Genomic DNA, 13,183 nt, shown 5'->3' with positions numbered 1-13,183 from the left:
GGCAACAGAAATGTCTTGTGCATTAACCAGAGCTAATCGTGCTTTGCCTGGGATCCTGCAGTATCTATTTTATGCTGTTTCTGAGACCGGGATGTGTGGCCCCGCTCTCTTCCTCTTGCCTCCTGCAGTGCTCACCCAGACTCGGGATCCGATGGACCGCAAGCTGTCTTTCCGTCTGAAGCCGGACTGGGGCCTGTGCGGGCTGTGTCTCCTGTCCACGCTGAGCTTGCGGCGGGAGGAGATATCTGCGGAGGGGACAGACGCCTCAGCTGGGCTGCGGATGGCCCTGTGCTTCGGGGAGCAAGCAGGCGCCTTCCACCCCACTGGGCACAACCCTGTGCTCTGACAGGGATGCAGAACGCATCCCCCAGCTGCTGGGCACAGGCAGCACTGCCTTCCACAAGCAGCTCCTTCCTTGCTCCTCTTACTGGTATGATAAAGCACACCTTCAGATGCTGTTTTAAAGCCGGAGAGCTTCTGATACACAGCCCCGCGTCCCTCCCAACAAACATGCATGCGGGTGACACCATCCGCACAGTAGATCTTGTGGATCAAGCCAAGGATTTGTCCTCCAGCACCATCAGCGTCCACACCTTGCACCCATCCTGTGTTCTCACACAAAGACTGTAACACGCAGCCCTGCCCCAGCTCTATCACCCATCTCTGCTCGTGCCAAATCCTCCACGCGGAGTAACCCGACTCAGCCCCCCAGGCCCCTCTTCCACTCCTCCAGCTCCCAACCCAACCCGGTTCAAAGCTGTGCGATGCAAAACATCTCCCCCCAGAGCCAACGTCTTCCCTCGCCCCGCAGAGCTCAGGGCACCAGCTGCCCAGTGAGATTTCCTAAAAGTCTCTGATCTCATGTGGAGAACCACACAACATGCATGAGCTGCGTGACCTGGCAGCATGTATGGGAAATATCTCTGGAGAAAAGAGCTCATCTGCAGTGCCTCCCTCATCTGAAAGTCCCTAGAGTTCATTCTTCCCTTCATCTCATGTTTGTGAAGACGTACTCAAAGTCGCCCATCGTCTGCTCCGTGAGCTACTTCAGAGGGATTTTTCCTCATCAAAATGGGCAGCAGTTCTGCCAGATAACCATGAGGAGCAAGGCGGATTCAGCTTTGAAGAAATATTAACTTCTGAGATAGATACAAGTGTGTTTCATTGCTCCTGGAAAAAGGAACATGTGCCAAGACTTGCAGGGGCAGGAATTGTACCTCAGCCTGAGCCCTTCAAACAGAGACTGCTTTCCAATAACCAGAGATGCTATATGAAACGGCTTTGCATCTCTACATGCTTCACCCATGCTCCCTAAGAGACTCAAGGGTAATCAGCCTTCTGTGGACCTGGGGGTGTTGGTTGACAGTGACTGACCTAGGATCCCTCTAGGGCCCCCACCGGACCCCTCTAGGACCCCCCAGGACCTCTCGAATCCCTCTAAGAACCCCCAAGTCCCCTCTAGATCCCCGCAGGACCCCTCTAAGGACAACCAGGACTCCCCTATCGACCCCCAGGACACCTTTACAGACACCCAGGACACCTCTAGGAACCCACAAGACTCCTCTAGATCCCCCCAGGATCCTTCTAAGACCCCCCCCCCCAGGGCCCCTCTGGACACCCACAGAACTTCTTTAGGGACCCCCAGAACCCCTCTAGGGCCCCCCAGGATCCCATGAATCCCTCTAAGGACCCCCAAGGCCCCTCTAGGGACCCCAAAGACCCATCTACCGACCCCCAGAACCACATTACGGACCACCAGGACCACTCTAGAGACCCCACAGGACCCCCTGAATCCCTCTAAGAACCTCCAAGCCCCCTTTAGAGACCCGAAGGACCCCTCTAGGGACAACCAGGACCCCTCTAATGACCCCCAAAACCCCTTTAAGGACCCCCAGGACCCTTCTAGGGACGCCCAAGACCCCTCTAAAGCCCCCTAGGATCCTTCTAAGAACCCCCCTCCCCAGGACCCGTAGAATTTCTTTAGGGACCCCCAGAACCATTCTATGAACCCCCTGGACCTCTCTAGGGACCCAAAGGAAATCTAGGACCCCCCCAGGTCCCCTTTAGACCCTCCAGGAACACTCTAGAGACCCCCAGGACCCCTCTAGGCCACTCCCCGATTCACAGAATCACAGAATAACCAGGCTGGAAGAGACCCACCGGATCACCGAGTCCAACCGTTCCTACCAAACACTAAACCACATCCCTCAGCACCTCGTCCACCCGTGCCTTAAACACCTCCAGGGAAGGTGACTCAACCACCTCCCTGGGCAGCCTGTTCCAGTGCCCAATGACCCTTTCTGTAAAGAATTTTTTCCTAACGTCTAGCCTAAACCTCCCCTGGCGGAGCTTGAGGCCATTCCCTCTTGTCCTGTCCCCTTTCACTTGGGAGAAGAGGCCAGCACCCTCCTCTCCACAACCTCCTTTCAGGGAGTTGGAGAGAGCAATGAGGTCTCCCCTCAGCCTCCTCTTCTCTAGGCTAAACACCCCCAGCTCCCGAATGTTGTAGCATCTCATCCTCTGAGAACATTGCTTTGCCTTTTACTTCCACTTAGGGTCCGATGGTACTGACGACACCAAGGAAAAGAGAAAGGACTGGCAAGCCGAAGTCCCTCTGGGACTGCTGAATGTCTCAGCTGACAGTGACATCGCTTCAGTAGGTCCTGCTCTGGCTGGAGAGAAAGTTGGTAAGAAAGATTTGGGTTTTATTGATTGAACGTGGGAGGATGTTTGCTACTGTTGCTATCACTTTACATACACTTTGATAGCTACCTAACATACAACTGCAAGAATGTTTTCCTTCCTCTCCGGAAGGGAGATTAACTCTGTTGCTTCCAAAAGAAAAGAAGGAGAAGGATTCAGGATCATTCTGTGCCGTTGCTGTTGATGAGGGCAGACATGAGCCAAAAGCAGATGAGGAAGACGTGTAAGTCAAGCACCACACGACTGAACAGTTTTCACGAAATGACAGGTTGCATTACCTAAAGTTTTTCTTCTCTTCTTTTAAATTCACAAAGAAAGAAAATTCACCTGTTACACAGAGTCTGCCAATTGAACTTTCATAACTCTGATTTAATGTGTCACATGCCAATGTTGCCATTCATAATGTTACACAGCAGTACAAAACAAATGTCACTTGACACACTGATAAGGAATGGTGAGGAAATTGTGCATCCTCTCTACACCTCTGCAAGGTTCATGCCGAGAGAAACAAATCCCTTTTCTTTCACCTCTGGCATCACCACAACCAAATGATTGTAAGGGTACAAAGGGCCTTATTTCTGTAGGCTGAAAGTACGTAGCAATTGTGGTACTGATATACAAAATGACAAGAATAGTGCCTTGCTTATGCTTTCAGTACTCAAAATACTAAATCCTAGAGGAAGAAGAGATTTTCCAGGGTTTTAGATAAGATCTGTACATCTTCCCACAAATTGAGGTGAGCAAAGAAGTTTCAGAAAGCTTAAAGTCACAGGGAGGTGGTGGAGTCACCTTCCTGGAGGTGTTTCAAGCACAGGTGGATGAGGTGCTAAGGGGCATGGTTAAGTGTTTGGTCGGAATGGTTGGACTCGATGATCCAGTGCGTCTCTTCCAACCTGGTTATTCTATGATTCTGTGAAATCTTCACCTGTGGCTGAAGCATAATTCACATCCTACATAAACATGGCCAACTGTGTAGCTTGGTCTCAGTGGGAAAAGGGAATGCTATGGTGATAAGAGTGCTGGGCTGTTTTTACAGTTAGGTTGAGATATCGTTTGCCTAGTTGTGGTTTGAGCAGAGAACCAAGCGTTCCAGGTCTGAAAATGACCAACGTGTCCACCACAGCAGTGTAATCCTTGCTCACGTGGTTTGTGAGTCTGTGGTGCTCTGTTGGCACCATCCATCGCAACCTATTGCTGTGGTTATGCTTTGACTTTCTTCCAGGCTGTGGCTGCTTAAATTAGCACCTTTACAGCCCCAGAAAGTGGTTTGTGCCCAGCCAGATCAAGGCCACCAAGGGTAGGGACAGTCCCCATGGGCTCCTGGATGCTGGGCAGAGGGGGTGGGTGGGCGGGCAGTGCCCCTCCCCCCTGTGTCACAGTGCCAGTGCCTGGCACCGCACAGTCACAATGCCCCAGGCAGGTAACCAGGGGCAGCGTCCCCTTCCCTCTCTCAGTCTGCCCAGCCTCGCCACCAGGACAGCTGGGCTGGGGACAGCTCTGAGACATCCACGAGGAAGCCCTTACGGAGCCCGTGGAATTACTGGAGGGAGATAAGGGAGGAAGGCTGGAGGCTGGACAAAGCTGCCAGCTCCTCAGGAGATGAGAAGAGCCACCAAGCCCGGGAGGTGCTGGAGGCTACGAGGTCTTTTCAGCTGGATAGGAGTGGTAAGACAAGGGAATTGCTTCTTGAGGAGCACTGGAGTGCTCCCTGTGTTTTTCTCTTGCAGACTGAAGGTCAGTAACAGCATGAAGCTAGGGGTTCCAGTGCTTTGGAGCACCCACTGGTGCCATACAGGAAAGGAGAAGGGTTCTTGCCCCGAAGGCCCATCAGACTGGGAGCAGTTTGCCACTCTTGGAAGCCCCTGGGATGGCTTCAGGTTGAGGGAGAAGAGAGGTCCGGCATCTTCTGGGAGGCATGAGCAGCTTGTGGGATGAGGAGTCAGGTCTTGCTCACATGCTCAGAGAACAGCCGATCGCCAGCTTTGGGGTCAGGAAGGAATTTTCCCCTGGGGCAAATTAGCACTGGTCCCCAGGGGTTTTTTGCCTTCCTCTGCAGCATCGAGCAGGACCACTAGTCAGGATTTCTTTAGCCCAGTTTGGCTAGGTTACTGCCTGCTGCTCCTGCTCCATGAAGATGGTTTCTCATGCCCTGCAGCTGCAGGGAGGAAGGCTTTTTTTCCCCCAGGGTGGATTGGCAAGTGTCCCTGGGGTTTTTTTTTACCTTCCTCTGCAGCAGTCAGTACTGCCCCTTGCCAGGTCTTCCTCTCTAGGTTCAACAGTCCCAGTTCCTTCAGCTGCTCCTCATAAGACTTGTGCTTTATACACTTCACTAGTTTTGTTGGTGTTCTCTGGACACAGTCCAGCAGCTCAATACCTTGTAGTGAGAGGCCCCAGACTGAACACAGGATTTGAGGTGTGGCCTCATTGGCACCAATACAGGGCACAATCACTTCCTTTCTCCTGCTGGCCACAGCATGTTTGATCCCAGCCAGGATGCTGTTAGTTGCCTTGGCCTCCTGGGCACACTACTTGTTACTTTCAGATTCGGCCTGACTTTCTGAGCTTAAACAAGTTCCTTGTGGGTCTTTTTCTGTCTGTCATCTCTGCTTCTGGGCTATCAGGCCAGGCACCTCCCCAGGCATCTCCCAGCTCTGCTGGTGAGTCTTCATCTTCTTCACCTGCCCTCTTGTTCTCAGCACTGTCTCCAATTTAATATCATATTAGAGAATGGGCAGTCACTACTCCAGGTGCTGGCAGGGAGGACAACAGAATCAAACCTTTTCCTTCCTGCCTGGCTACTCCACCACTTTGGCAAGATGTCTTTGTCCAGGGACTATGAAGAAACAGTTTCATCATTTGTCCCTTGCAGACACACACAGACCCTCTTCTTACTGGGACCTTCTCAGATTATGTGGAGGAGACAGGTGGAAAGCATTCCCATACAGGGCACTCTTAATTATTTGGGTCAGCTGAGATTAATGACAATGTTTATCCTGAGACAGGTGGTGCAGCTGCCCAGGGCCATTTTGGGCACATTTCCAGTGAGCCCTCTGGTGGGATAACAAGCAGAGAGTGAAAAAGTTTGACCCTTTTGCTCCTTAGACAGAGCAGGAAAGCAGATGATGCTTGAGAAGAGTCTTGTTAGGATAAGGGAAACATCTGAAGAGGAACATCTGCCTTGCTTTCTCCACTGGACAAACTAGGAAACAGAGCAGGTGGAAAATGTGATGAAGGAACTGCCATAAGTTCTCTGGCTGCATTCAAGATAGGTGACCCTGAATGTGTTTTTACATCGTTCATTTGTATGCCCCTGATGCTAGGATGGGTTCTATTTATCAAGTTCCTTTTACAGTCTTCTCTGGACTTTGACCATCAATTCATCTCCTTTCACCTGCTTGGAGTTGCCTCCATTCTTTAGGAGCAGTTTGCCAGAGGAATGTGTTCTGTAGAGATTTGTCACTTCTCTCTGTCGGCACCCCCCCCCCCCCTCTGAAGGTGAGCTGTAATGTGTGGTTCTGCTCTGTCACTCTATCTTTAATCTACGTGAGGCTTCTTTTTTGTTTGTTTGTTTGTTTTTATCTATCAACTATGTATGGAAATTATCTCTATTTGTTATATTCTTACGCACCTGCCTTTAGCAAAGTCCCAGCTCAGCAAACTCAGTTTCTCTCCATAGTCTGAAAAACTTGAGTGCAATCAGTGTATTTCCTACTAAAGAAAGAAGTAACTTGCTCAATGGGGATTAGACCTAAGAATTGGACCTTTCCAGTCTGCTTCCTGGGCCCATGACAGGTACAGTTCCATCCCAGCTCTGAGGCTGCTTTATCCTCTCTCACCACGCTCTTGGATACAGTGGGGAGTCTCCTCTGATGGAGGAGGTTTGAGCTCTCTGCCTGGGGACTTGCTGGTGCAGCTGGCAAATCTGAGCAGCCTTGAGCAGCTCACAAGCTGAGTGCAAGCTTGAAAGCCCAGAGGGTGTTCAGTGATGGACGAAAATACTACGGAATAGAAGCTGGAAGTTATTTCCTTATTTTCTGACCTATTGTTAGTGCAGTTGGAGGGGAAGTGGCAAATTCCGCTGTTCTGATCTTTGCCTGTAACAAGCTCTCCAGCACCCCTGCATGGAATTTTATTTTAGCTTGGTGGGTTTTAGAATTTCATTTTCAGTGGTTCAGAATTTGTGACCCTCTGAGCTCATGGAATGCAAAAGCATTTGCTGCTTCTCCTCACTACATAGGAAGATACTTGGCTGAATCTCTCTTGTAAGTTTTCGAGCTGGGTATCTGAGGCGTGAAGAAAGTAAAGGACTCATGAATATTCTTTTGAACCAGCTCTGCATATTCCTAGAGCTGGGCTTCAAAGCGTTTCCACTTACTTTCCAAGCATTTGTGGAAGATGGTGTCTTTTTTTCTTTGTTAGCAACGAAGTTTGGCCAACGTAAAACTGCCCTGAATACTTGGAGTCCACCTGCATCCCTGTGGTGGCCAGTTTGCTGTGCTGGATCTGTAGTTTTTGTTATCAAACCAGCCAGGAGCAAGTTGTTTCCACCTTACTGTTTGCAGTCCAAGTGACCGGATAGGTTTTGCAGAGTGTGGTGAGCAGTCAGCGTTGGTACAAAATGGACCGGAGGTGAGGGCTGAAACCTCTGATTTTAGTGGTTTTAGGGGAGATTTTCTTACTGGATTGTACTCTGCAGGGTGGGGGCCAGCGCAGGTGGCACTAAGCTTGCTCTCCAGTCACCCTGACCATCTGGAAAGTAGGGAATACAGTTGGGATACAGGGATGAGGAAGCCCACCGTGGGCTAGAAACAGCATGAACAGCACCTGGTTACTGCTTATTTGCCTTTGGAAAAAGTTGACCCACGCGAAGACTGTGGGCACCAGGATGGACAGGGGGGGCCTGTGGCAGCCCTGTCCCTGCAGATAGACTTAGGTCTGTCCCTGGCTGTCCTGTCTCACTGATGAGCCTGACCCTGTCTTGCTGTGCCCACGGTTGTCCTGCCCACCTCCTGCTGAGCCTCACCTGCTTCATGGATCCCAGCTGCTTTTGGACGAGATGTGGTTCTGGGGCTCACAGAATGCTCTGGCAGCGTGGCTCTGGGGAGGAGGAGGAGGCCGTGCGAGTTCATATCAAGCCCTGGCATAGGGTTTCCATCAGCTGTGGCCCCAGCTGTGGTGGGAAAGGGCAAGGCAGGGCTTTCCCTCAGTGCGCACCAAGCTTGGGCAAAAGTCCACCTTCCCAGTGCTACCTTTGAGCTGTTAAAAGCCAAAGCAGAGAGAAGCACACCTCCAGACTGGGCAGAGAGTGAATTGAGAGCAGCCCTGAAAAGAAAGAATTGAGGGTGCTGGGAGATGAGAAACTCAATGTGAGCCCGCAACGTGCGCTTGCAGCCCAGAAACCAGCAGTGTCCTAGGCTGCATCCAAAGCAGTGGGACCAGCAGATGTGGGAGAGGGTTCTGCCCCTTTGGTGAGAACCCGCCTGGAGCCCTGCATCCAGTTCTGGAGGCTGAGAGATTTGGGGTTGCTCAGCCTGGAGAAGAGAAGGCTGTGGGGAGACCTTAGAGCAACTTCCAGTACTGAAAGGGGCTCCAGGAAAGTTGGGGAGGGGCTCTGGATCAGGGAGTGCAGGGATAGGACAAGGAGAGGATGTTTTTAAGGTGAGAGAGGGGAGGTCTAGGTGAAATCTTAGGAAGAAATCGTTTCCTGTGAGGGTGGTGAGGCCCTGGCCCAGGTTTCCCAGAGCAGTGGCGGCTGCCCCATCCCTGGAGGGGTTCCAGGCCAGCTTGGATGGGGCTTGGAGCAACTGGATTCAGTGGGAGGTGTCCCTGCCCATGGCAGGGGTGGAACTGGATGGTCTTTAGGGTCCCTTCCGACCCAAGCCATTCTATGATTCTTTCAATGGCAGGATCAGGGCATGCCGTCCATATTAACATGTTTGTAAAATGGCTATTTGAAGCTTTTAAATATTTGCTGGCCAGGTTTGAATCATGCTTTTGAATCATGCTCTTAGGTAGTTGTCTAGGCCTTTATAGCAGCCATTGGGTGACATAACATGTCTGTTCTCACCCTTTTCCAGGCAGGTGAGGCAAGAAGCAGTGCTGAGAACAAAGGTCACTGAGCAAGTTGTTAAGACTCTCCCACTTGCCTGTCGAATAGACAGGATGAACCCGAAAGCGGTGATAAAACTGCAACTGCATTGGCGTTGAGGAGATGTGGCGGGATATGCCGCAGGACGGGCCGTTAGCACTTGGCTGAAGCAGTGCTAATCGTGGCCTGAAAAGTACGCAGCCCAATTCCTGCAGCTCTGCCACTGAAGTAATGGGGAACTTGGGAGTGGGACTGATGAGCAGCTTCATAACGGGCTAATGAGCAGTCTGGCTGCTCTCCATCAAAGGCCTAGTGGAAGTTGGTACAAGAGCCCTGGGGTGGTACAGGAGGAGAATGTGCAGGCTGGGAAATGTCCAAATGTAGCATTAAAATACAGCATGAACTGAGTGGAAGCCTGTGCTTAAATGTGACAGGTGCATGAGAAGTGATACATTCTCAAAGAGACTATATTTGCGTTATACAAAGCCCAAGGAATAGATTATAGATGTGCTGTTTTAGTCTTAGAGCTTCTAGGTGGCTGGAAACACCTTTTGTTCCAGATAGTGGAGGAAGCTGCCTGAAAAAAAAAGCAGCCTCTTGGGTTTTGATTATTGAGGAAGAGTAGACAACAAGGGAGAATCGGGAAGAGCTGTGGGTGAAATAGCAGGTATCGGAGGTGGGAGGTGATCTGGGAGGAGCTGCTGAGGGTGACAGAGAAGGATGAGGACATTAGGATGAGGCTGGGGACGGCAAGGTGTATCTGATGTGTATGGAGTTGGAGCCACTAATCAAGCATTTGTATCTCCTGTCTCATAAACAGTTGACAATCATCACCTCCATCCTTTTGTACTGGAGGTCAGTGAGAGCTTCAACAGCTTTGTACTGCTCCTCGTTGTCGGTTAACTGAGGGTCTTGCTGTGGATCTGAACATCCAAATCCTGCTGATTAAATGTGTAAGAAATCAGCACTGCTGGACTGTAGGATAGTTTTTCTTCTTGGCTTTTAATTTTTTAGGAATCCATGAGCTGGGGACATTAGTAAGTTGGCAAAGTCAAGATCTTGAAAGTCAGGCCCTGTCATTACATCCTGAATTTGCCTCTGTGACTCTGTGGGATGTAATTCATGTTAATGAGCTGTTCCTGTGCAAGAGTTAACCTGCACCTGCTTTTCCTGCCTCCTTGTGCTCCTGGCAGCATCGCCCCTGCAGGTGTGCGGTGATCACCTGTTTTCTTTGTGGCTGGGTAACAGCAAGTTGCATGGGTGATTAACTGTGATTCAAGGCACCTTTCCTTGACAGGCAACTATTTCAGCATGTGCTAAAATGTGTTTGGGAATCATGTTCCAAGGCCTAGGAGCCTCAGAGGGTGCAAGCAACTTAACGTTCTCCATTGTGACCGAAATAGATGATACAAATTATAGCTGTGCAAGAGATGATTGAAAAGCCTCTGCTGCAACAGCACACGTAATGTAAGCCTGCCTAGCGCATGGGTTAGAGCCCTTTCCAAAAGTGCTGATGATCTTTCTTCATCAGCAGCTAATTTCTTGTTACCAATGATCTTGCTGCACAGGATTTTTTAGTCTGGAATAATCTCTTGGAAGTCTTTGATGGTGTGTTTAGCAACCTGAGAGAAGTGACTTCCCTCAAAGTGGCTGGGTGATGATCTCGGAGGGATATAGAATAGGGTGAGATAGTTTGCAGTGTAACATCAGTTGTTCCTGAAGTGCTAACACGAATCCCTTGCCAGTTATAGATTGCAGGCAGCAATCGGATCCTGCTTGTTATATTTCTGATGAAGGAAGTCACAGTGTCTTGGAAGGAAAACTGTCTGTGACTGACATATTTTGCTTCAGCAGCGGGGGTAATAAGGTATTTCTGTGCAAAAACTGAGATGTAATTATTCCTAATGGTGTCATGTTGACTTGCTCTTGTAGTGCTAGGCAGAAAGGTAGTTTCTGTAAATAAAGGAAACTAAACCCAATTAATAATGAAAAGGACGACTTCTGCAAGGGTATGCCTGAATGAAGAGAGTGGAGAGATGTGTGGGAACACTTATTCCAATCAGAACAACAAATTTTCCAGCAAGTTATCTCTGATCCTTTCTGTCCATTCCTCATCAGCATTCATAGAACGAGATATTATTGATGAGAACTTCTGTGAGAAAAGAAGTGTGTGAATATTAATGAGAATTACAAGAAATGACATGCAACTCTGTGCAAAATCTGTGTGAGAAGCACCTGGGTGCCCATCATGTGCTCTTGGCAGATTTTGCACAGTTTTGCAGCATCTCTGGTAGCAAACGTGGGTGCAACCGTAGCATTAAGTGTCTGATCAAGCCCCACAGGCAAGAAATAGCTGATAGTCACACTAAATGAACTCTAGTGAAGTCCTTGGTTTAGTCTCTTGCCTACAACATTAAGTTCAGAAATAAATATAAACATATTTTACTGATCTGTTAGAGTAGGGAGTGGAGAAAACACCTTTTGACCTCAACGAGGTCAGGTTTTCACCTTAGGCTCTCCAAGCACAAGTTGTGAACTGAATTTGTGAGCAAAATAGAGCTGAATTTATTAGTTAAACCTGTGGCTGAGCAACTGTGCGAAGTCTTATACTGGGGCCTGGGACTGCTGCTTTCAAGTAGAAAATGAACAAACAACAAACAGGGCAAAGCTGCAGCTCTCTGAATGGAGAGAGAGATGTATTAATAAAAGTAAAAAATCAGCTGTTTAGAATTCAGGATTGTGTTATTGTTTTGTTTGAATACACACCTGGGATGGTCTGAGGCCAAGAGGTTGTGATTTCTGTTTCATCCCCCTCCATCTCCCACGCATCTGCTGCTAATCTGGGTGCTACCAATACCTTTACTGTAAGTTTTGGTTTTGTTTATGGTTACTTCTGGGCTTCTAGCTAAATTTGAATTAGACGTGAATTTTTAGTGAGATCTCTGCTTAACCAGCATGGGCTGCTCTCTTGTTTTGGATCACTGCAAATAATTTCTGAAGTTTTTTGGAAGAGTTAGGGGCTGGTGGTGCAGGTTTTCTTGATTTTGTTCCTTTTGGTTTTGTGATTTTTTTTCTGTTGTTGTTTGTTTTAAAAGGTGCTTGCCCTTGACCTCTTGTTCATATTTAAACACAAACTGTTTGAAACAGTTTCTTTTTATTTTGAAGGAGTGCTAATAGCTTATCCATGTTCCTGTTTCTGCTGCTTTATTGTGTTCTTGTATTCCCTGAACCTGCAGGCTCCGAATTTGCTGCCTACAGATGTGGTGTAGCTTCTGGTTGAGTAGGGTTGCATCTAAAGCACCTCTCAAAAGAATAATAACCTCCTCACTCTAACCAAACTATGACAAGGCAAAAGTTAATATAACGGGGTCTAAGTTCATAGGGACATTTGGAAATATTTTCTTGATTCTGAAAGCTGTGGTCCGTGGGTCCTTCTCTCCACAGTGCCTTGGGAAATAATAGCAGGAATGGGGACAATCGTGTTAAAGGTGGTTAGAGTGCTGCCACCTTTTGGTACAAAATTAGGGAGAGCTGTTGCCAACACTGACTTGGAGAAAAAGAGCCTTTTCAATATCTAAACAGCAGTGAAAAGGGATTACCTGAGCGTGCACTGCTTGACAAGAATGTTATCCCATGTAGCTGCTTTTCTTTCTTTGTGCAGTCCTTCCTTTTGTCGGTTCTTGATTTGTCTGTAGTTTCCACTAGCAGCTTTCATACCATTATTCATCATGTTTGTGTCTGATGAATGCAACATGAAACCCCTCGCAGCATCCTGCAGCCGTGAGAAAGGATGCTCTGATGCTTCTTTTAGAAGGAGCAGTGGCTTAAATCAAAGACATGTAGCAGCTGAAGAGCTGGTAGAAAATTGCTTGACATGGAAAAATGGCTTGTGTCTGCGTGTTGCTTGTCTCCTGGCGCTCTGGAACAAGGATGTGGATAGAGCTGGTTCATCAGTCTCACTAAGAGCCAATACACAGCTAGACTTGAAATGCTGCCTCTCCCTTCACCTACCACTCAGGGACAGAGACAGCGATAGAGGGAACAGTCACATTCATGTGCAGTTTTACTTCCTGCCACTCTGTGTTTAAATGCTTCTGATGAAAATCTTGAGTGGTTTCACTCATTGGAGAAGGCAGATGCTGTAGAGGCAGGTCATAGGTGAGTTTTTCAGTGTGGGCATTTGCACAGTTGAAAGAACTTGGGGCCAAAAGAGAAATCACTTTGTTTAAGAAGTAAGTTTCTTGGAGGAGATAAGAGATGCTGTCTAGAAATGCTTGGATGTCACTTCCCAGGCTTTGGGATGGGAGGTTGGCATGCACATATCTGTAGGGATCTCTAATCCCTCATGATTTGCTCTTGTATGAATGGGGTCAGTATTTCAAGTGGGAAATG

The sequence above is a fragment of the Phaenicophaeus curvirostris genome, chromosome 30, assembly GCF_032191515.1.
Source record: "Phaenicophaeus curvirostris isolate KB17595 chromosome 30, BPBGC_Pcur_1.0, whole genome shotgun sequence".
NCBI classification, from domain to species: domain Eukaryota; kingdom Metazoa; phylum Chordata; class Aves; order Cuculiformes; family Cuculidae; genus Phaenicophaeus; species Phaenicophaeus curvirostris.
The sequence above is the reverse complement of the archived record's forward strand: the minus strand, read 5'-3'. Positions refer to the sequence as shown.